Source organism: Alligator mississippiensis, chromosome 8 (genome assembly GCF_030867095.1).
Source record: "Alligator mississippiensis isolate rAllMis1 chromosome 8, rAllMis1, whole genome shotgun sequence".
NCBI classification, from domain to species: domain Eukaryota; kingdom Metazoa; phylum Chordata; order Crocodylia; family Alligatoridae; genus Alligator; species Alligator mississippiensis.
Genome location: NC_081831.1, coordinates 33,960,715 through 33,983,787, shown reverse-complemented (window position 1 = coordinate 33,983,787; position 23,073 = coordinate 33,960,715). Strand labels below are relative to the sequence as shown.

The window sequence follows — 23,073 nt, the reverse complement described above, 5'->3', positions numbered from 1 at the left end:
TTTCCCTGGTGACAAGTAGCAGCAGTACAAGGTGTGCTGCTGCTACTTGTCCCTGGTGAATGCCTGTACCATGTGCGCTCTGGTGTAGGGGAAGCTGGGACCAGCAACACTGCTGGCCCCAGCAGCCTTACGTGGGGTCCTGGGGGCTTTCTGGGGCTCCAGCTGTGGCAGGAAGCCTGGCTGGCAGCTGGAGCATAGTTCTGGTCAGCTAGACTCCCATTTTTTGCAGCATGCGTTGCTGCCATGTGCGCCACTCCACTTTTTATTTGGCGTGGGGTTTCTTGACCCTGGGAGATCCCTGTGTACTGCAAGGTAACAGGGTGGGGAACACCTGCATGTGCAGTGTGTTGCACTGCAGATGGGTCTGCAGTGCAACACACTGCACGTCCACAGCATCTGGACATGGCCTAAGAGATCATTAGTCAACTGATTCTCAGCCAGGGTACTGTGGCACCCTGGGATGCCATGAGATTCTTCTAAGGTTGCTATGGGGAACCATACATTATCAGATGTACAAAGACCTGATGATTCATATATTCTATTTTTTTTTCCATATTCAAAAAAATAATGAAAGCTAAGAGCTGGCATTTTCCAAGGGGTGCACTGAATTTAAAAATGTTCAGAACAATGGTTCTAAATGTTAAAATAAGATGTAGAAAAGATGCAGATACACTTGTAGATCCCAGGATCAGTGTACCCATGGCATTCAGTGCGCACATCTACACATGTGCTTTAATGCACAATAGTTTATTTTAATGCACATTAAAGTGTCATGTAAAAACTGTGAAAATACACTGATGTGCAGTAAAATAGGCTACTGCACATGAAGCATCACTAAAAAAGTGTGCACTTTCGCATTAGGGCAGTTTAATATGCTTTTATTTAGTACCTCACATTGGAGGTACTAAATTTAATACACATTAGGAAAAGTGCATGAATGCATGTGTAGACATGCCCACAGTTTACAGGGGGAGACTCCAATTAGCTCCATAAACAAAGTTGACAGATCTTGTGAGAAATATAGTGTATCATGAGATTAGAAGATGATCTTAAAGTCTCTGCTTCTAGAGTCCTGGTTTGCATGTGAATCTCAGCCTCCATTTTTTATAAAACTATGATCTCAGCCCTTGTGGAGTCAGCAAAAAGTTGGAAAATATGGCTTCAAATGTTCTAGATAAAAGCAAATACAAAGAAGTAAAAGAAATAAATAAAAATACTCATTTAAAAAAAAGAAAGGAACCACTCACATTCTGGGGCATTTAACCCATGATTTTCATGAACATGGGATTAGTAAATTTGCTGTTTATAGACAGTTCAACTATATTGCTAAAGTACTAAAGTGAAACTCAAGTGTCAGTGACTGCACTAGGGACTTCATCCTGAGACTATTGTGGTAGGTTTTATGGACTAAATTGACTTCAATCACTCTTTAAAAAACCCTTAGTTCTCAGGCTTTTTGCGGAGTTGAGGGTGGGAAGAAGGGCATGTGGGCCGTGTCCCTTGAGTTAAAGGGAAGGCAGACTTGAATGGTGAGTTCATGTAGAAGAACCTTGGTTATGGCAGTACAGTTGCTAACTAGACCTTGGGCTGGCTGGGAAGCCTTAGATAGAGTGTGCCAGCAGCCTTTGACTTGCTGAACTCCATCTCCTTCCCTGAAACCCACAAAGAACTGAAAGAGGAAGTGTGGGTTAGAAGGGTGTCTCTGAGTCACTGAGTTTCTGGTTTGGTGTGGCCTTCACACCACCCTTTGCTCAGGGCTGGGTCTATATTTTTTTTGATGTGATAGGTATCACAGAAGGATGTGAGAAAATCATTAGTTTCAGAGAGAGTGGGTGAAATTCTCTCTGTTTCACCCACTCCAACCACCTGGTGGGTGGTTTCCATTTTTCCAGCCTCCCCAGCTCTTCTTTTCTGTGAAAAGCCACAGAGCTAGGGAGAGGAATGTGGGGGAAGGGGAACAGGAGAAGTGGCCTCACTTCAGCTACCATGTGATGAAGGAATCACACATATCAGACACACTGCACTTTAGATCAGCACAATTAGGATTGGATCCAAAGACCATTGAAGCCAGTAGGGAAAAATCCATTGACTTCACTAGGGTTTGGAATGAGGCCTTTACATCCTTGGTGGCGGGTAAAAAAAAATTCTCTCCCTTCTGGTTGATCCCTGCACATTGTGATTTTAAATGGATGATGTTTTTGTGCTCAGATACTCTTGGGCTAGGGAGTCTTAGAAATATGTATGGAAACTTTTGCAATGACAATAATACACTAAAGCAGGGTGAGAAGCATGTGATCCACCTCCCTGCAGTGATGTATGTGACAGATAAGATTAAAAATACAGATTACTCCAGCAAATAGTAATTAATGTTTGGGTTACCTCTGCTTTCTGTTAACATTCACATCCAAAAACTGTTGCTTGCTCACTCACATTTTCATGACTAGGGCCCAATTCAGCAGGCAGATTCCCATCTACTTGATTTTTCCCAATCTGTAGCTTCATTGATGTCACTGGGGCTGTATGTTGCATGAGCAACCACCCAGTGGATCTGATGTCAGGACCAGGTACCAAGACATTAAAAGTGTTGCTGAATAATAACCACATAGACCAGCAATATTTATAGGGAAAATACTTATTTAGCTTTGTTCTAACTTCACCCAGGTTTGTTTCTGAATTTCTGTAGGTGGTAAGGATATATGATGCCGAATGAATATAGCTTGACTTTCACATATCAGGGGAAGTTAGTAATATAGCCAACAGAATGCTCTTGCTTCCGTAGATTTACATCACTTATTTTTCATTGCAAAGAATGTGCTAACACCACATTTTTGAGGCCTTGTGAGATAAAGGAAAACAAGAATTACTTGCACATTAGCAACATACAGGTATATTCCCCATGATAAAACCCCAGAGTAGTTTGGTATCTGAAACTTGATAAACACATATACACACACTAGGTTAAACTTGCAAATATGCCCAATTTGATAAAAAGATTATTGGTAGAGGATGGTAACCATCAGAAAAGTTGTTTTAACATTAGCAAAGGATGTTGCATAACTTACCAGGCGAAAGGCAAGCAAGAGAGAACAGAAGAGCAAGCAGTTTTCCCTGCATGGTTCCCCAGGAAATATTGTTGGGTGAACGTTACAGAAATCTGGAGAAGACAACAGAAAGGAGCGAGAGAAATATTTTCAATAAGCTTTTTTACATTTGTTTTCTTGGAACAATTCATCCTGGTTTATATCAAATAGGAAGGTTAGCCTTGTAGTTAAAGATTCAGGGCATCCATGCAGTGGCAAATTTAGAGTTAGTGGGGCTCTGTGTGCAGCTTCATTTTCACCACCAGCCCCGGGACCCAGCCAAGAAAAAGTACATTCTCTCTTATCTCTCTCCCATTTTTCATTCTTTTTTTCTTTATCTTCCTCCTATAGTATAAGTAATAGGAAGTAAGTGAAAATAAAACGAGGTACCTTGATTGTTTTTGTAGTCTAACTTTTTTTTTCACTGACCACTTGAAAATTGCTGAGGGTCTCACTTAATGATCTTTCCAAATGTTGTTTGTACCATTAGCTAACTATTGTAAAGTGCTTTGAATAACAGCGCTTTATAAAAAAACCAACTTAATAACCTTTCCTCAGTCCACCTGAATGGAGTTCTCAGACCACAGTTTGAGAACTTCTGGTCTAGATGAAAGCTTGTATTTGCATTATGCTAACACGTAAAGTGTGTAAAAATAAAAAGTATAAATGATGCATAAATGGAAAAATAAAAGTTAACTTCCTCTGAAGAAACTTATTTGATTTGAAAAAACTTATATTTATTCAGATAGCTTTTTTCCTACACTTTTTCTTTACAAAATCGTCAATTAAGTCATCATAAGTAATATTTTGTAAACAGGCACTTTCAATTGTCAATATTGCTGAACTTGCCAAATGTTCCCGACTCATCGTATTTTGCAAATAATTTTTAACTTGTTTCAATACAGAAAAAGAACGTACACCAGCAGCATTTGTGACTGCTATTGTTAAAAATATTTTCAGAATGGTTTCACATTTGGAAAGGTTCCTGCAAACCGTCACGTACAAGTCTATAAAAGTCAACTGGTGATCTCAAAGCAGAGACCTCATTGTTTTTGATAAAATGAATGAAAAGTTTCACTTCATTTTCAAAAAGATTTGTGTCTATGTCCTCTTGGTAGAATGCACTTAATTTCTTACTGTAGTGGCTTTTAGCATTTTTGTCTATACTTTTGTCAAAAAACACGCAAAATAAATCACCAGTTTTCTTTAGAGATTTACCTCTACTCTGCAATTGCACTATTATTTTGTCACAAATAACATTGATGGTCTCAATGATGGCCTCTGCTTCCAGCAAGCTATAGTCGTTTCAAAATTCCATAACAAAACTTCTAACTGAGGCTAATGATTGTGCAGCATTCAATAAATTTGTATCAACCTTTTGCAGCTATTTGCTGATGGCATTAATTTTTTAAGTAAGTTGTTCCACAAAAGAGTAAAAACAGCAATATCGTACTTTTCAAACTTTCCCCTAAGGATTTTGCTTCAATTTTCACATGTGGTTTTTCAGAATTTGATTTGGCTATGTCTAATAAGGTTTTTTTTACATCATCATAGCTCATTTTCAAAGCCAAAATGGCATCTGCATGAGCAGGCTACCTGGTGTCACAAATTCTTTTGACTGTCAAATGTTTTTCATTTCCCTGATCCAAGCATGATTGTAGCATACTCCACTGATGCATGGAAACTGAAAAAAGGCATATATGTTTTGAACAAAATCAAAAAAATGTGTAGCTCCCTCACAAGATTTGGCTGCTGCATTGCAATTTAAATTTAAGGAATGGCTGGAACATGGTATGAATAAAGCAGAGGGGCTTGCATTGTTCAGTCTTGCCTGTAGACCTGAATATTTTCCTGCCATATTTGCGGCGTTATCTAAGCTCTGTCCGTGACAATTTTTGATGTCCAAACCTAAATTTGCAACGATTTCCAAAACAGTTGTCTCTAGACATTCAGAAGTGTTGGGTTTTAGTGGGATAAAACAAACAAATCGCTCTACAACTTCACCATTGCTGGTCACATATCTTAAAATTAATGTTAATTGGTCTACATGACTCACATCTGGTGTTGAATCAACCATTATGGAATAGTACTTGGCATCCTTTACTTCATCAGTGAATTGGTTTCTGAGCCATTCTGCCATTATAGTGATGAATTCACTGTAGGTTTGGTGCATTAAAAAGCTGGTCTTCCTTCAGCCACAGTTTTGATAATTTTTCAAATGTTCTTTGAGAAAATCGTCAAATTCACTAAGATATTCAAGGCAGGTTAAAAAATTATCTTTTCAGTTTGACAATGATGATTCATCATGTCCTGTTAGAGCAGGGGTGGGCAAAATATGGCCCATGGGCTGGATCCAGCGTAATAGGCCATTCTGTCTTGCCCATGGGGCCCCTAAAAAAATTTAGAAAATTAATATTTATATGTCCTTGGTTCCTGTCAAAGATGAAAGGACTCAGGCAGGGGCAGTAGGACCTAGGGAAAGTCCTGGCAGGACCATGTGGCTGCTTGGCTGCACCTGCGCAGGAAACTCAGGTAAGGCGGGAGGAGGGCAGGGGAGGACCACGGGCAGGGAACAAGTTGGTGCTGAGCATGGGGAAAAGCGGCCCCTCCCCCGCCCCATGGCCCACGATTCCTACTACAGCTGCTCGCAGTCTGCGTGGAGCTGTCCTGAGCAGGCACAGGCAGCCCCACGCAGGCTGCGAGCGGCTGCAGCACAGGGCCCTGGCCATGGGGCAGGGGCTGGGCCAATTTTCCCCATGCTCAGCACCAGCTTGTAACCTGCCCCCACTGCCAACCTGAGCCCCATGTTGGCTCCAGGCTCGCTCGTTGGGGTGGCAGCAGCTGCTTGGCGCAGAGGAAAGTGGCCCCCTGCTTGCCATGCTGAGCAGTGTTTGCTGCTGCTGCCTGCCTGGAGCTCGCGCTGCAGTAGGCTGCAGTGTGGCTGCCACCACTACCTCTGTGTTGCCCAGCAGCAGCAGCAAACACTGCCTGGTGCAGCAGGCTGCGGGTAGGGGTGCTTTCCTCCATGCTAAGCAGTTGCTGCTGCCCCAGCGCAGCCTGATGGGTGAGCCCAGAGCCGGGGTGGGGCCCAGGCTGGTGGTGGGGGCAGGTTACGAGCTGGTGCTGAGTGTGGGGGGGAAAAGCGGCCTCGCCCCCTGTGGCTGGCACCCTGCAGTGCAGCAGCTCACAACCCATGTGGGGCTGCCTGTGCCTGCTCAGGACAGCCCTGTGCAGGCTGTAAGCTGCTGCAGCAGGGAGTGCCGGCCATGGAGTGGGGGAGGAGCTGCTTTTCCCCTGCACTCAGAACCAGCTTGTTGCCTGCTGGTGAGCACGGGGTCGGGGCTGCATGCTGCCCTCTGCCTGTACCATGGGGCTGAGGGGGACACTGAGAGTGCATGGGTGTGGGAGCCACTGGGAGCATGGGGCCCATACTGGTGTCCCAAGGCCAGTGCTGGCAGGGCCCAGAGCAGGGCAGCAGGAGTACAGGGTCCCAGCCAGGAGGGGCTCTGTGGAGCCGGGCCAGCTCCCCCGTCCCTGCTGGTGCTGTCCAGCCTGGCTCTGCCAGCCTGCACCCTGCTCTGGGCCCTGCCAGCACTGGCCCTGGGACATTGGTCCCAAGGTGGTGAGGCAAGTGTCAAGGGGCAGAGCTATCCATGCAGCCCTTGATAGCTTGCCAAAACTGGGTAAGCAGCCCTCCACCTGGAATAATTGCCCACCCCTGTGTATAGAGGTAGTCCCAAAGAAGGCAGCAGTTTGACCGTGGCAACAACACATCTCAGCACTTTCCTCCAATAAGAACACTCGTTTTCAAACTGAGCTGATAACACAGAATCAATTCTTCCAGACAATTTACACCTTTGAATGAACTTACACATAGCATTAATATGAGTTGTGCAAGTTTCATGGTCAGCAATATCTCTTGCAACATTTCTCCAATTACAGTGCCAATTGACGAATGTTTGTTTTCCTTTACTGTGGTCAGGGAATAATTTGCAAACATAACTGTAGACTGCCTTAGGGTTTTCTGAAAAAATCAGCCAAATTCTCATTTCTAGTGTCCCATTTTTCTTCATCCTCAGAAAATGGGACTCATGAAGACCTCTAAATTGCTTTTGTCCTCCAACCTCATACTGTTTTCACATATTTTCCATATTACCTACATTTTTCAGTTTATTTACTAAGAAATATTCTATCATATCCAATGAAATAGATTTTGGCCATAATGGAATGTCTTCAGGGTAGGTTTCTTCCCTTACTTTTGACAAAATTACCAGTATTTTGTAGTTCCATTGTCACTTCAGAGTCCACTTGTTCAACTTTTGCAGTTGTTGTGGTATCCCCACAACTCGGCAAGTGATCAGATAATTCAGATGTTTCCTCCCCATACTTTTTTGGTGAATGTCCCCTATTCCATATTTCAAGCTTTTTAAAATAAGATAACAAACTGTCTTTTTGCTTAACTTCATCTTCTTGCCTTGTGTCTTCTTGCCTCGCATTCTTTTTTTGCATTTTTCACTGCCAGACTCATAGTGTTGCTTCATTGTTGCTAAAAAACTAACCTTCATTTTAGGTAGATTAAAAACGTTTGAAGGAGCAGGGGCAGGGCCATGGGTGGCCATGCACCACCCAATTATGTTTAACACCGTTAATCCCATGTTTTTATCAGGCTCTGTAAAAAAGGAATTTTGAACCATTGCATACTAGTGACAAATCACGGGCATTGCTGCAAAGTGCAGGGGAGGCTGTTTTTGTTCAGTTGGATAATTGGTCAAACAGACAGACTTTGATTGGCAAATGATGATTTCCCTTAGTTGCTGTTATGCTATTGCTGAGACAGCGAAAAAATGGCGAAGCAAATTCTTTGCTAGACTACTTGCAAAAACCATGTTTAGAGCACCATTCGCAGAAGAAGTTTGCAGAATGCAGAAAGCCTGGACTGCAACTTGCAACACTTATCAAGTTCAGTCATTTTTCAAATTTGTCCTGCATTTTGTGGCCCCCTGTTGTTGGGGGGCCCCGTGCCAGCACATGGTTTGTTTCATGGTAAATCCGCCACTGCATCCTTGTTCAACTCATAGTTCTAGCACAAATTCCTCTTTTGACCTTGGGTAAGTTGCTGACTTCCTCTGGGTTTTGGTTCCCCATTATGAAAGGGGAATAACATTTTACACTCTATTTGTCTTGTCTACTTAGATTGTAGGTTCTTTGTGGCAAAGGTGATCTTTTTTCTTCTGTGTATTTGCAGTGCACCGCACAAGGTGACCTAGTCACCATTGGATCTCCTCTGGGCGGTACTACCTGTTTACATGTAGACCTACTTATGCCATAAATAGATTTATTGTAAATTCTCATACAAAGTCCCATAATACCTGACACTTTACATAGCTGATTGCTTTAAGAGATTGCTTTAAAATTTTCACTAAGGATTCTCCAACTAAGAACATTCAGATTTAAACCCAAGCTCTGTAGTGCAGGATGATTTTGTTTAAGGGGTTTAGTCAGAGCAAATGAAGAGGGGGGCAACTCTTGAACATTTCTTTTGTGTCCTTCATATTCAGTGTTCAACCTTGTGCATTATTTATTGCTTACCATTCACGCCTTGCACTGAATAGGTTTTCCCTCATGTTTTCTGTGATATTTCCTTGTTATGTCTTATTTTGGCAAAGAAACACGCTCTCCCCGACCTCCTTTGCACTTATCTCTTTTCTACATCTAAGGAGTGCCACACCGAGATATATATATACCTTATATAGAGAGGTGTCAAACCATCAACTCTTTTTTAAAAATGTAGTGTCTGAATTAAGAAGTATGGAAACTGATTTCCCCTTCCCCTGCAGCCCCCAAAAGCATTCTTGGAATGAAATATGTCATAGGTTCACTTCCCATTGTCCTCAGTGGTAGCTCTTGAGTGGATGATCAGGACATGAGGAATGCAGAGGAATTGCTTGTCACAATTTTGGTTTATGCGATGTATCCTGTGTCAAATAAGTGCTTAATGGCAGAAACATGAATAAGAGCCAAGGCTCCCAGGTGTCATTCATTTACACTTCCCAGGAGACCATTCTTCATGCTCTTATAATTCCCTGCATTGTTTGTTGCATGCTTTCCAACTTCTACAACAAATGAAGGAGTGGGCTCTGTAAACAACAGCCTCTTCCCTTAACAACCTTCATTTGTCCTTCTTGTGGACTTCGAATAAGTCCCCCTTTAGGTTATGAGGAGACTGAGGTCCCCTTTAGGCCCTGCCAGTAACTAGTCAATAAATTAAGTAACTGGTTAATTATGCAATTACCTGAAAACCAGCCACATGTGCAAAGTAGCTATCACATAACAAAAAGTTCCAGTCAGCTATAAAGTTAGATCTTGAAAATGTGTACCAACTTTATAGCTGTTGCTCTTGAGCTTTAATTTGCATGTGTAGCAGGGTCTCCCCTGTGGTTGGGAGCCCTATCAACTAGTGGGCCTCACAGCTGCAGGGATGCATCAAGCCCAGCATAAAAACCCTGAACCCTAGATATCTTGGGTTACTGGGGCCTGGGGGTTTCCCGCACTCAAGCCATAGGGATCACTGCAGCCACGTGGAATATATGCAGAGTGTGGCATGGCAGGAGGCATAATAGTGTGAATTGTGAATGAGATCCCATCACATCTTCATATGTAGAGGGGGCCCAAAGTCCCACAGAAAAATAGGATGGGGTCTAGAAATGAAAGACCATGTTGGAATGCACAAGGGAGTTGGGGCCAGTGAAGATTACAGGTCACCAAAATCTTGAAATTTCCTAATTGTTGATTGATTGATACATTATCTTATAACAGCTTGGGAATACAATTTTTATAAGTTGCTTTTTTTTTTTAAGGATTGCATCTCACAATGTTGACTCCCAAATGATCCATCACTCAGACTGCATATTGCCAAACTCCTAACTGTTGTTTGCAACCTATGATTCAAAACAGCTGGTACCAGATGCATGGACAATTGCCAATGTGACTCCCATGTTTTAAAAAGGTTCTAGAGGGGACTCAGGAAACTGCAGGCTGGTGAATATGACTTCTGTTTGTGGAAAACTGGTACAAATAATAATAACCAAAAAAAAAAAAAAATGTCAGCATATGGATGACCATGACTCACTGGGGAGGAATCAACAAGGTTTCTCAAAGGGAAAAAATGCTGTGAACTTCAGAGACAGTGAAGGAGAATAATTCTGCTTTAAAAGTTTACATTATTAAATCAAATTTAGGTGACAATAAGATGGCAAATAATTTGTGATTTTTTTTGATCATGCACTTCTTTCTTTAAGTTCTTTAATTAGGAAACAAAAAGACCCAAGATGTGGTTGAGGAAACCTAAGTCCCCAAGTTCATCGTTTCCTGGCAGATATGTTAAGTGCAGACATAAAGCAGCACACTGCACTTTTTCTTAGAGTCAGTCCTCCAGCCCTCACTTTGACAGGATCCCACCCACTATAATGCATTTACAAATTAGAAAGGAAAGCAAAGTGTAGTGAGCTCAGTCTTTTCAGGGTTGGACAACCTCATCTGAGCCTCTTCTCATTTGTATAATCTTCATCATCATCAGTAAATAAAATCTCCCACTTGGAGACTTGTTGTTTAATGTGGAGAAGCATATTAAAAAAAAAGGATAGGTAGACAATGGCTAATAGCCTTGGTAGAGATGCAGACTTTGTTGGTATGGCCATATGCCTTTTTTTGTACTCATGAACATCTTAATTAAGAAGAAAGCGATCAGGATAATGATCTGTCAAGATGATAAACTCTTATTCTCCATCCAGCCCTTCTGTAGTATGTTGAGCCAGGTGGAAATAGCCCTGTGATGGCAGGCTGACCCCCTAAGACCTTGCCAGCTGAGGCTGCTTCGACTCATCTCAATATGCTGCAGTCCCAGGTAAATGTGTAAATCCGGTGCTCCTGAGCAATAAACTCAGGCATAATATGCGCTGGAGTTTATTGCTGTGCATTCGTATATATGTGTAGGTGTGTCCAGAGAGAGGTTAACATCCATAAGTATTGAAAGAACTAAAATGAAACTAAGCACATGGCAAAAGATCAAACTGAACTGGAACATGGCAAAGAGCCCTCGTCTGTCTATTGCACTGCAAGCAGAACTTCCATTGAGACCAATCAGTGATCCACATATAATCGATACAGCCCTGCTACAGCTTACAAATCTCCCAAATGTCTGGTCCTGTTATAAAAGAAAGTAAGTGTGTTCCAAGGCACTGATCTACAATTGTTGTACAGAAGCAGAGCTTCGCAGAGGCCCCCATAGAAAGTGCTGAAAGCAGTGCCCAGCAGTTAACAAAGCTTTTCCTCACTCTATGATTGTTCACTGAGTAAAGAAGAAATAAACCTTTACAAACACCAACCTTCCTTTCTCCTCCTGCTCAACTCCACTTGTCCTCTGTGTCATTTGGCTGAAGAGGGTAGGTCACAAACTATATGGTAGTGGAGGGGAAATGACAGGGGTGTGTCCAGCTTCATGAAGTGTCTTTAGTATGTCACAGGAACAAGGATGTCAGAGAAACAAGAGGCTCCGCAAAGTTAAACAAACAATTGCTTGATGCGCTCACAGACTGCAGAGGAAGTGATAATAACTGATAAAGTCAATGTCTGAAGAAACAGGGGACCCTCTTGTATATTGTGAAAGATATCATTGCCTCTCAGATACAAACCATAGTAAAGGCAGTTCTGTAGTGTGGAGCAATGTGAGCTGAATTTGCATACCTGGAAAACAAGCTGCCCACTACAGAACTGCCTCAGCCAGGAGATTCATTCCATCAACCTCTCTCCTGTGCAATAGAAAACATCTTACCAAGAAAGAAGAAAAAATGTAACCCTTAGCTTGCCATCAGACAACTTGGAGGTAAACAGACTGCTTGAACTTTTATTTGAGTCTAATTTGCATAAAATGACCTTTTCCACCCAGGAGAACCTATAATCTTTTTATTCTCTTGTGCAATAGGAAGTTTCATTTCCACCTGGGAGAAATGTTACAATCTGTGCATTTTCCTTTGCCTGAAGAAGGGCAAGTGAGCCCAAAAGCTTGAAAATAAAGAATTTTTTTTTTGCAACTATTTAGTTGGTCTAATAAAAGATATCACCTCTCCCAAGAGTTCTGCATATTTCTTGCTTGTAGACCAACATGGTTAAAGCCTGCATCCCTGGTCTGTACACACAAACTTAAAAAAAAAATATTTCAGTTAGAGATGCCTTTTTAACCCAAATAGTTAAATCAGTACAGGCCCCTAATTTGGTAACCATTATAATGGTGTCAGAGTGGCTCATATGGGGAGCATGAAAGCCAGCAGGCCAAGTCACTTAAGGGAGCCCACCGCTGCCCCAGCCCTGTACACAAATGCCAGGAGCTTGGGGAATAAACAGGAGGAACTTGTCTTCCTGATTAACACAAATAATTATGATGTCGTAGGGATAACGGAGACCTGGTGGGACTCCACCCGTGACTGGGCCACAAGTATAGACGGTTATACCCTGTTGTTGCAGGGCACCTCGGTGCTTTGCTCCTAGAGAGGAGAAACTGCCAGGGAGAGAGCCCTGGCAGGATGCTAACGAGCACAGCTGCGGGTTGCCGGGGCAACTAAGGAGAGTCAGCTGGCCGGAAGGGGGCAGGGCCTGGCCCTTATAAAACCCAGGGCGGAAGCCAAGCTAGCAGTTCCCTGCCAGCAGCCACAGAGGCAGGAGCTAGGAGGCGAGCACTGTAGGAACCGCTCTAGCCAAGTGAAGGAGGGCAGCTCGAAGAGGTTTGAGCACCATGGTTTAGCCAGGCAATGTTGAGTTAAGTTGTGGCCAAGAGGCCTGTGTTTGGTTGTGGTTGTTACACTGGTTACACCGGTGGTTTGGGTGAGGCTGTAGGGGTTGGAGGAGGCCTCATAGGGGGCTCACGGTAAAGTGGGGCCCCTGGCATCAGTGAGGGCGCACTAGGCCCTGAGAGTTGCAGGGCAGAGTTGTGGGGTCAGTTAAGCTCAGAGAGGAGCGGCTGAACCCCAAGGGACCCCAGTGGTGTGGGAACCCCAGTGCTAGTGAGGGCGCAGTATCCTTAAAGGGGCCTCATGGCGGAGCGTGAGGACCCTGGTGCCCAAGGGGGGGCGCAGCAAGCCCCAGAGAGGGGCTGTATCATTAGGAGCCCAAGAGTGGGTGTAGCAAGCCCCAGAGAGGAGGCAGTATTGTTGAGGAGCCCTAGCGTGGGCACAGCAAGTCCCAGAGAAGGGGGACTATTGCAAAGCCCAGGATGGGCGTAGCAAGCCCTGGTAGTAGGCTAGTGCTGCAACAGACCTCAGACAGGGGCAGGGTGCTGCGGTGGACCCCGACGAAAGGGGTTAGCAGTACAGAGCCCAGGAGAAGGGCAAAGTGTGGCGGTGGTCCCCGGCAAGAGGGGATAGCAGCACGGTGTGCCTGGAGGAGGGAGGTTAGCAGTGCAGTGGGCCTAAGAGACCGTAGGGCTTGATACGAAGTCCCAGAGAGGATAAGGGTCCTTGAAAGGGACGACACTTTAGAGAAGGCCTAAAGTCGGCCTCGAGAGCCCCAAGAGAGGGGCAGTATACTAGAGAGAGCCCGGAGTGGGCACAGAGAAAGAGAGCCAGGAGGGGGCATTTCCATAGAGCGTACGGAGGAGGCCCGAGGGAGCGGGCGAGTTGATTTGCGACTGAACAACGTCCAGAACATCTGCGAGGCTTGGGGTGTGGTATTAGGGGTTGGTAGGAGCCACGCGTGGCCCTAAGGATAGGGTGCCTGGGGAGTACCCGTCGTACAGGGAGGCCCCCGGGGGGTCCAGGAGAACACGGGGACCACGGGGACGGAGGTCCTGATTAGCCGTGCCCAAGGAGGTGTAAGGCAGCCTCCCGAACTTACTGAACATCAAAGACGTGGCGGGTGAGAATAAGAGGGTGCCCTTGGGCCGGACTTGACACGGTGAGAGGGACCTCAGGGAGATCACGGCCCTCCTATAGGACCCTGCCGTAACACCTGTACAGGAGAGAGAGAATGGACAAAAGGGGCGGGAGTGTAGTTCTCTATGTCAAGGAAAGCTACACATCCCTGCAAGCCGACATTGGTGCCCAGGGTGAATGACTGGAGACCCTCTGGGGAACATGGCACAGGGGAGACAATGGTGGGAGTCTACTACAGACCTCCTACCCAGGATCAAGAGCTTGACCAGGAGTTCACCAGGGAATTGGATAAGCCTACACGCTTCTGGTGCATAGTTGTCATGGGAGACTTCAACTACCCAGACATCTCATGGGAAGAGCGCTCGGCCAAATCCGAATGGTTGCAAAGCTTTCTCTCAGGCGTGGATGAAATCTACCTGATGCAAGGAGTTGACAGGTCGACGAGAGGTAAAGCATTGCTCGACCTGGTACTGGCAATGCGGGATGACTTAATCAGTGACCAAATGATCAAAGGGAAACTGCATGGCAGTGACCATGAGCTGATCACCTTCACCATCCACCGTAAAGCTGGCAAGTCAGTCAGCAATACGGAAGTTCTCAACTTCAGGAAAGCTGACTTCGACAAGCTAAGGAGGCTTATCGGTGAGGCCCTAAAAGGCCACAACCCAAAGGGGAGGGGAGTTCAGGACGAACAGTTGCTCCTCAAAGGAGCAATCCTGGATGCACAAGCAAAGTGTATTCCATTTCAGAGGAAAGGCAGCAAAAGGCACAGCAGCTCTCTTGGTTCTCCAGGAAACTAGCGGACCTTCTGCATCTAAAAAGACAGACCTACAAAGGATGAAGGACTGGATCCACCTCCAAGGAGGAATATTCTGCACTGGTCCGGACCTGGTGGGAGCGAACCAGGAAATCCAAGGCTGCGACTGAACTCCACCTAGCTACAAGTATCAAGGACAATAAAAAGTCCTTTTTTAGATATGTGGGGAGCTGATGGAAAACCAAGGGCAACACTGGACCCCTGTTGAACCAGATGGGACAACTGACAACCGACGCCCAGGAAAAAGCCAATTTGCGAAATGGGTACTTTGCGTCGGTTTTTCACCAGCCCTATGGGATGCCCTTGCCCATTACAAGACAGGGATGCCCAGGTGAGGGAGATTCCATACCCTCCATCAATGCTGACCTCATGAAGGAACACCTTGAGAGGCTGGACACCTGTAAGTCAGCCGGCCCTGACGGTTTACACCCCAGGGTACTCAAGGAGCTGGCAAGCATCATAGCTCAGCCGATGGCACGGATCTTTGAGAATTCCTGGTGCTCTGGTGAAATGCCTGAAGATTGGAAGAAGGCCAATGTAGTGCCTATCTTCAGGAAAGGGTGGAAAGTGGATCCGGCAAACTACAGGCCCATCAGCCTGACCTCTATCTCAGGGAAGGTCTTAGAAAAGATTATCAAAGAGGCCATTTTTAACAGACTGGCCGATGGCAACATCCTGAGGGATAGCCAGCATGGGGTTGTTGCAGGTAGGTCTTCTTTGATCAATCTTATTTCCTTTTATGACCTGGTGATGTATCACCTGGACAAGGGAGAAGAGATTGATGTCATATATCTTAACTTTAAAAAAGCCTTTGAGCTGGTATCCCATGATCACCTCTTAGCAAAATTGGCTAACTGTGGCCTTGGCTTCACCACGATGCACTAGCTGGGGAATTGGCTCCATCGTAGGACCCAGAGGGTGGTGGCTGATGGAAGTCAATCGTGGTGCACTGTGTTCAGTGGGGTCCCTCAAGACTCTGTCCTTGGGCCTATACTATTTAACATCTTCATTAATGATGTGAACATTGGTGTCAGAAGTGGACTGGCCAAGTTTGCCGATGACACCAAATTCTGGGGTAAAGCGTCCACACCTGAGGACAGGAGGATGATCCAAGCAGACCTTGACAGGCTCAGGAAATGGGTGGATGAGAACCTGATGGTGTTTAACACTGAAAAATGCGAGGTTCTCCACCTTGGGAGGAAAAACCTACAGCATGCTTATAGGCTTGGCAGTACTACACTGGCTAGCATTATGGACAAAAGGGACTTGGGGGTCATGGTTGACCACAAGATGAACATGAGCCTTCAATGTGATGCTGCAGCTAGTAAAATGAGAAAAACGCTGGCTTGCATCCATAGATGCTTCTCAAACAAATCTCAGGATGTCATTCTCCTGTTGTACTCAGCCTTGGTGAGGCTGCAGCTGGAGTACTGCATCCAGTTTTGGGCTCCACAATTCAAAAAGGATGTGGAGAAGCTTGGGAGGGTGCAGAGGAGAGCCACGTGCATGATCAGAGGTCAGGAAAACAGACCTTATGATGACAGACTGAGAGCCATGGGACTCTTCAGCCTGGAAAAGCGCAGGCTCAGGGGTGATCTGGTGGCCACCTATAAGTTTATCAGGGGTGCTCACCAGGATCTGGGGGAATGTCTGTTCACCGAGCCCCCCAAGGGATGACAAGGTCAAACTCCCCCATGACTTTTTCAGGCTGGACATAAGGAAGAACTTCTTTACTGTCCAAACCCCCAAGGTTTGGAATAGACTGCCGCCGGAGGTGGTTCAAGCACCTACATTGAACACCTTCAAGAGAAATTTGGATGTCTATCTTGCTGGGATCCTTTGATCCCTGCTGACTTCCTGCCCCTGGGGCAGGGGGCTGGACTCAATGATCTTCCGAGGTCCCTTCCAGCCCCTAATGTCTATGAATCTATGAAAATGAGCTGGTGGTGATTGTGGTGCAGGTATACATATCCATACCCTATCATTCAGTTTTGGATTTTACAGCTGCAATTGAGCTAGGTAACTAACATCTGCAGCTACTGAACAAGCTCCAGAGATTCAGCCCAAGCTGTCTGCTTTCCAGGCAACCTTATATTCCATATGGCTAATCCATGAATCTTCATGGCTATTGCTATCTGTGCTAGCTAGATTAAAGCTAACATGAACATGACTAATGGCTATCTATGCTGCAAGCACATCATCAGTTTCCTGTGTATACCTAACATAAGGGGCTGTGCCATTTTTTGAGTTTCAGACCAGCAGAAGTAAAGCAGCACACAAGCTGTGTAAGCAAGTCCCAGAAAGAAACAAATATCCTGATCGGAAAGCATAATTTTTCTAATATTATAAAATATTGTTACTGTTAGTTGTTTGTATAGAAGCACGGCTGTCTAGTTCGAAACCACTGGATTTCCCATGTACAAGGTACTACTATAATATAGAGAAACTCCCTTACAATCTATCACAAAAGGTATTTGCAAACTTTTTCCCCCCTAATAAGGTACAGCTAATGTTTCAAAAATTGGCAGGTGGGTGGGACATTGAGTTCCCAGGCCCAGAATAAAGGAAAGCACTAGTCAAAATGCTTAGCTTTAGGAGTGGCTTGGACTTGGTTTCCCGCATGGGCTGAAAACCTGTTAAAGTTGGTAGGATTTGTAGTTAAGCATATCCCTAGTGGCCTGCCTGATTTGGAGTGACAGCTTATTTTCAAGTCAAATTCCATGTATATTTTTTTTATTACTTTTATTTTAGTACTCCTGGGAGGAGCTCATCTGCTCCAGAGCACCACAACAATGTATAGAGAAACAGGTAAGAGGCTTTCTGTTGTAATATATTGCAGTTTGTAGCAAAAGCTTTTGTTTTAAGTTTTCTATGTAAAGTCACAATAATCAAGTGATACTACTTCCTTGTTTCACTGAAGTTTCAAGGTTTGGAGAGCTGCACAGTGTAAGATCTTGACTTTTTTGGCATGAAGGCTCTCTTACAATTTTTTAGCAGCATAAAGGAGACTTCATATGAGCTTAATTGTCTTTTGTACCACTTTAAGGCCCCTTTAAGCCCCTAGGACAGAATAAAAGTGACACATAATAAAGATTCAGCCCCAGAGACAGCCATATATCTATCTTGACAGCAGGGTGACCAATTGTTTGTGAATTTACAGAGTGTGTAAAAAGCACCCTAAATGCCCCTGTCCATAAAGATCTTTAAAAAACATTTTCCCTTTTGTGAAAAAATGGAGCTGCCACAGGTTTAAGCTTTGCCCAAATCTAATAGCTGGAGCAGCATGGACAGACAGAGGGAGCCCTTCAGCACCACCTGCTGCCTGAGAGGGAGCGCAGAGCTCTGCACACATGGAGCTCCTATGAAGATTTGGGGGCTTATTGGAGCCTGCTAAACCCCTCTCTCCTGTTTTGTCGTGGGCTGGCTCTGGCTCCCTTTGCCCATCCTCTGCATCTAGCAGTTGAAGGTACAGGTAGGGAGGTGGTGGGGTCAGGAGCCAGAGTGGAGAGGTAGTGGGTGGGGCCAATGCCAGGAACAGGGGAGCAAGTCTGGTAGGGGTATAGCTGCAGGGTGGGTGGGTGCAGCATTATGCAGGATGCACTCAGGGGTGTCATGGTGTTGGGGAGTAGAGGACCCCTATGGTGGGTGTAACAGGGTGTAAAATCACTGCTGTAGTCACCTAGGGCTGCCAGTCCAAGTATATTCTTTGACTGAGTAAAAACATGTGTCAATAAAAGTTTATCTGGCAGTCAGAATTGTACAGATGGTCAGTAAAAAATAATTTATTTGGCTGGCAATCCTGCTTACAACCAAAATGACAAAGTGATTTAACCATAGCAGTTAGATAGATCAGTTTAACCAATCACAGTTTGCAGGTCACAAAGGGTTAAATCCTATTTCATTTTACATGCCTTAATGACACACATGTAGCAGTGGAACTACAGTTTTTGGTACTTACACCCAGTTTGCAATTCAGCCGTGCCTTCCTAAGTCTATTGAGCATGCCCAAGAGGGTTGTGCTCTGACCAGGCAGTTGCACATCAAAATAGAATTACTCAGGTATGCACATAAGTCCCAGAATTTTAGTTGGGCAGAAATGGAGGCAGAGGGCTCTCTTACCTGTTAACTTACTAGTTTAGTGGTTAGGATAGTTGCCTAGGGAATAGGAGACCAAGATGTTAAGCCTCACCTCATCCAGAGGGCCTTGAATGTGCACTGCCTGTTTCCCAGCAAAATGGTTTAACAGCTGGATGCTGACACCCCTCTTCAGCACTTCTTTTGAAGCTAAACCACTGGGTAGCCAAGAGAGGGTCACATGGGAACAGGAGGAAGAATACAAGCCAGAAGGTATCAGTGGCTCATTGAGAGGTATGCTACCATGGAATGGAGAGGACCCTAAATTCCAGCATTTGCCTCCAATGATGCAACAGCTCTGCCTCTCCAACGCTGTTTATCCAACGAGCATTAAATGCAATGTGCATTGCATCAGTCTCATGCAATGTCCTGTAAGCAGGTATGACTTTTTAGTGCAGAACTGCCAGGCTTCCTCTAGGACTACTAGGAAGAACATGACAGGAAATAACATATCTGTGGATCTTTGGAAAAAATGTACAAACCAAATAAATCTGCGTATTGCTTGCTGATTGATTATTGCCTTTGTAGTCCTGGTGAGTACACTAATTAAGCTGCGTCAGTTTAGTCTCTGCATTCCTTCTTAGTGATTAACTCTCATTAGAGACAATAAATAATGAACAGTTTGTCATGGCCATACAGGAGATTTCTCTAACATATTCTTCTAAGGGGACTTGCAACAATTTTGCATTTTGTGGATATATTGGTATAATAAAGATGGCTGAGATTTAGTTACCATGTTAGTCTGAAGTCAAGTAGAAGGCAGGGTAGATTTTTCACCTTATAAACTATTCTATCTATCTATCTATCTATCTATCTATCTATATACACACACACACACACACACACGCATATATATGTACATATTTATGTACAGCACAAGCTACTGTGGGCTGAAGCTCACTTCAGCAAATGCACAAAGCATTGTTGGGGTGGAAGACAATCTCATGGTTAAGCATATAACTAAGTAAAGACATGGATCAGTTTCCCACCACAAACTATTTATTTACATACTTCTTTATTTAGATTCAAATCCCACTCTAACCAAAAGGGCTCAGTGTGGCTTATAATGAAAGATGTTAATGCAACACAATGTACGTTTTATCCATATTTTCCATACAATTGATAGCAGTTGAGCAATTGTAGTATTGATGATACTATACCTTATAGCACTCAAACACCCACTGATTGCTTGATCTCTGTGTCATTCTGTTGTTTCTGTGTCATTCTGTTGTTTGTGATATTATATCCAATCTTTTCTTGAAGCCAGAGACCAGTATTTTCAAACTTATATGACATTGACATTTTGACACATTTGTAACCACACCAGTGGTTCAGACAGCTTCTTCTCTGGGAGTCTCACTGGGTACCTAAGTTGGAAAAAACTGTTGTGTTACATTTAGACACATAAAAGGAATATATTATGAAGTGCACAACCAGAGTAATAACCAGCATTAGCTTGGTGGTATCAGTGTAAAGAAGTTTCTTTTTTGAAAGGTGTAATCATGGAGTCACTTCTACTGGACAATATGATATTACTAGGAACTCCTATTTTCTATTCCATTGATAATTAAGACTTGTAATATCACTCTTAAATCTACATTTTAATTCATCTGTTTATTTCTAGGTTGTGTGGTGTGAATTTTTCCTTTTTTTTTTTTTAGGTGTACAGGATTTGTATGCACATATAAAATTGCCAGTAATTGCCTAACATAAAAATATTAAATAATTCTGATACAATAAAACATTTTGATGGTTCACATCCTGTGTAATGCCACTGAATTTTGGGGAACTTGCAACAACATTCAAAGACCGTTATTGATAAAACCCAAATCTGTATTGTTGGTGAAGGTGTAACTGTGAGGATGAATATTCTTCTTTCTGGAAAAACTGGTTTGTTGTCAGAACAAAAGGGCATGTTACCAAAAAGGTGCTGGAATGTAAGCGTGAAATACTATTTATATCCTGGCATTTCCCCAAATTAGAATTTGTTCCTTAGTGGGTGATTGTGGACTAACAGAGGAGCTGCAGACACTGTTGTCAATTGTTTTCTAGTTTCAGTATTCACTACAAATGTTGTGTTTGGTTTTTTTTTAAGTCTTTATTATTGCCAAAACATAGGAAATAAAAATGTGATTTGAGTGCAAGTAGTTCAGAGACACCAATCTGAAACAGCAGCTGTCAGGGGTGAAACTGCTCTGTTTATCTCATTAGAACTAGCTTCATTTCAAATGTCAACATTGTTGACTAATTGGTTTCTTAGCAATGCTTGTAAGAAAGGAGAGAAAGTCTGTTATTGGATGTGTACATCAGTGTTTTCCCCTGATGGGGGAAGATGAATGAATAACGATAAATACAGATGAATAAATAAAATTTTTGAAGTCTTTAACATGTGGCAGCAGCTGAAGAAGGTACCAGCATTTCCTCTTCTTAAACAACATGGAAGGGGAAAGATTCCTTTGCTTTCAGATGGGTGGGGAAGCCCGCTTTATTGGAAAAGGCAGTTATCCTGGCAGTGGTCCAAGACCTTTGTACTCTCCATGGTTCTGATTTTGACTCAGAGGTCATAAGAGGCTTTCAGGTCATGCCTAGGAAGCCTAAAGCTGCATACCAAACTTTGAGTATATAGTGCAGTTGTCTTCAACCTCATCAACTCAAAGTACCCCTCAGAAAATGAAAGCTCTCAGAGTTCACTCATATATATATTTTTTTTTTTTTTTTTTTGTCTGGAAAAATAATAGAGGAATTCTTCTCTTACCAAGAACTCAAAAAGACCAGAACAAGTCTGAGTGTTTTGGACAGTATGGATTCCTGTTTGAAATCTCAGAGTTTTTCTTGCAAGTCATGTGTGTTAAGTATTTATACACTCAACAAGGCTAATATTGAGTGTCAGCTCAAAATACCCTTAAAAGGAACTTGCAGCACCCTGGTTGAGATTTAGTAATATAGTGATAAACAGGACTTATTTGGTACCATCTCTTATTGGGACAACTATATAGTTGAGATAGACATTAGACAAACTTTTTCAGAATGAAATAGCCTTTTCTAAGTCTGGGGAAAAAAAGCAGGCACTGCCTAAGCTACATAACAAGTAGACCAACTACTTTTGTTTACTTCCTTTATGTAACTGAATGTAACTACTTAAAAATGTATGTGGAGGGAGGACAGTAAACTTATGGAGCAAAGAGAAGATGTCAAAAATAGTTACAGACTAAAGAAATTGCTGCTGAAGTAGATAAGCCTAATTATGTAAAATAAGACCATTCAAAAGACAAGAGAGTTGTTATTCTCTGAAGAATACAGAATGGTTATCAGAGGGAGCATGTCAATTAAATGAACCATAAACTCAAGGTCTGAGTTAAGTCGATATGTCTTAGTATCCAGTAAATTTGTTAACTTTTCCCAGCTCAGTCTTCTGAAGTTTATTGTGTAGATTTCCCTTAAGGACAAGGACAATGAAGTCATGTTTGTTCTGTGAAAAGTGTTTTCCCACTGGTGCCTGGGTGTTTCTGTCCTTCATCATTTTTTCTGTGAGAGTTTATTATGTATCACGGTGGGTTTTTTAAGTGTCACTGGAACTGGACCTGTGTTCCTGGGGTGGCCATGACTGCCCCTGTTTTTCACTCAGCACCTGTCCTGCTCCAGCTCTGGGTACCCTCCCTTCACTCTCAGCTGCTGTACCTTAATGCTCTTAATGAAGTTTGGAAGGGAGGCTACCCCCAGACCTTAGACCAAGCTCCACACTGGCTTCCTACCAGTGGATCCCTTTTTGGACTCACTCCAGTCCTTGCATTTAGTTGGCCCTCCCAGGACACCTTTTGCTGTATAGGCTAATCGCAGCTTCTCAACCACCCCTGCAGTTATGCCTATGCCTCACAGGTATTACTGTCTCACACTGAGGTGGGGCAGTTTGCCCTCAAGCCAATGTCTGGCTTCATTGTGGGTAGGTCTTGCCTGACCAACCTCATGTCCTTGTATGACCAGGTGACCTATCACCTGGACAAAAGAGAAGAGGTTGATGTCACATATTTAGATTTCAAAATCTCTCAAAACCAATTCTTTTGCCTTGGTTTTCACTCTAAAACTTGTCATGTTGAACAAGCCTCCAGCTACTCTGGTTCAA

The 23,073-nt window shown here is 43.7% G+C and overlaps 1 long non-coding RNA gene across 1 annotated transcript in view; it reads left to right on the top strand.

Annotated features, from left to right (window-relative positions):
* Nucleotides 1-23,073, top strand: part of LOC132252138 (uncharacterized) — a 96,568-nt gene that overhangs the window by 63,071 nt on the left and 10,424 nt on the right. The window contains exon 2 of the long non-coding RNA XR_009463919.1: nt 17,571-17,627. This is a non-coding gene — a long non-coding RNA (uncharacterized LOC132252138). The remainder of the gene's footprint in view (nt 1-17,570; nt 17,628-23,073) is intronic.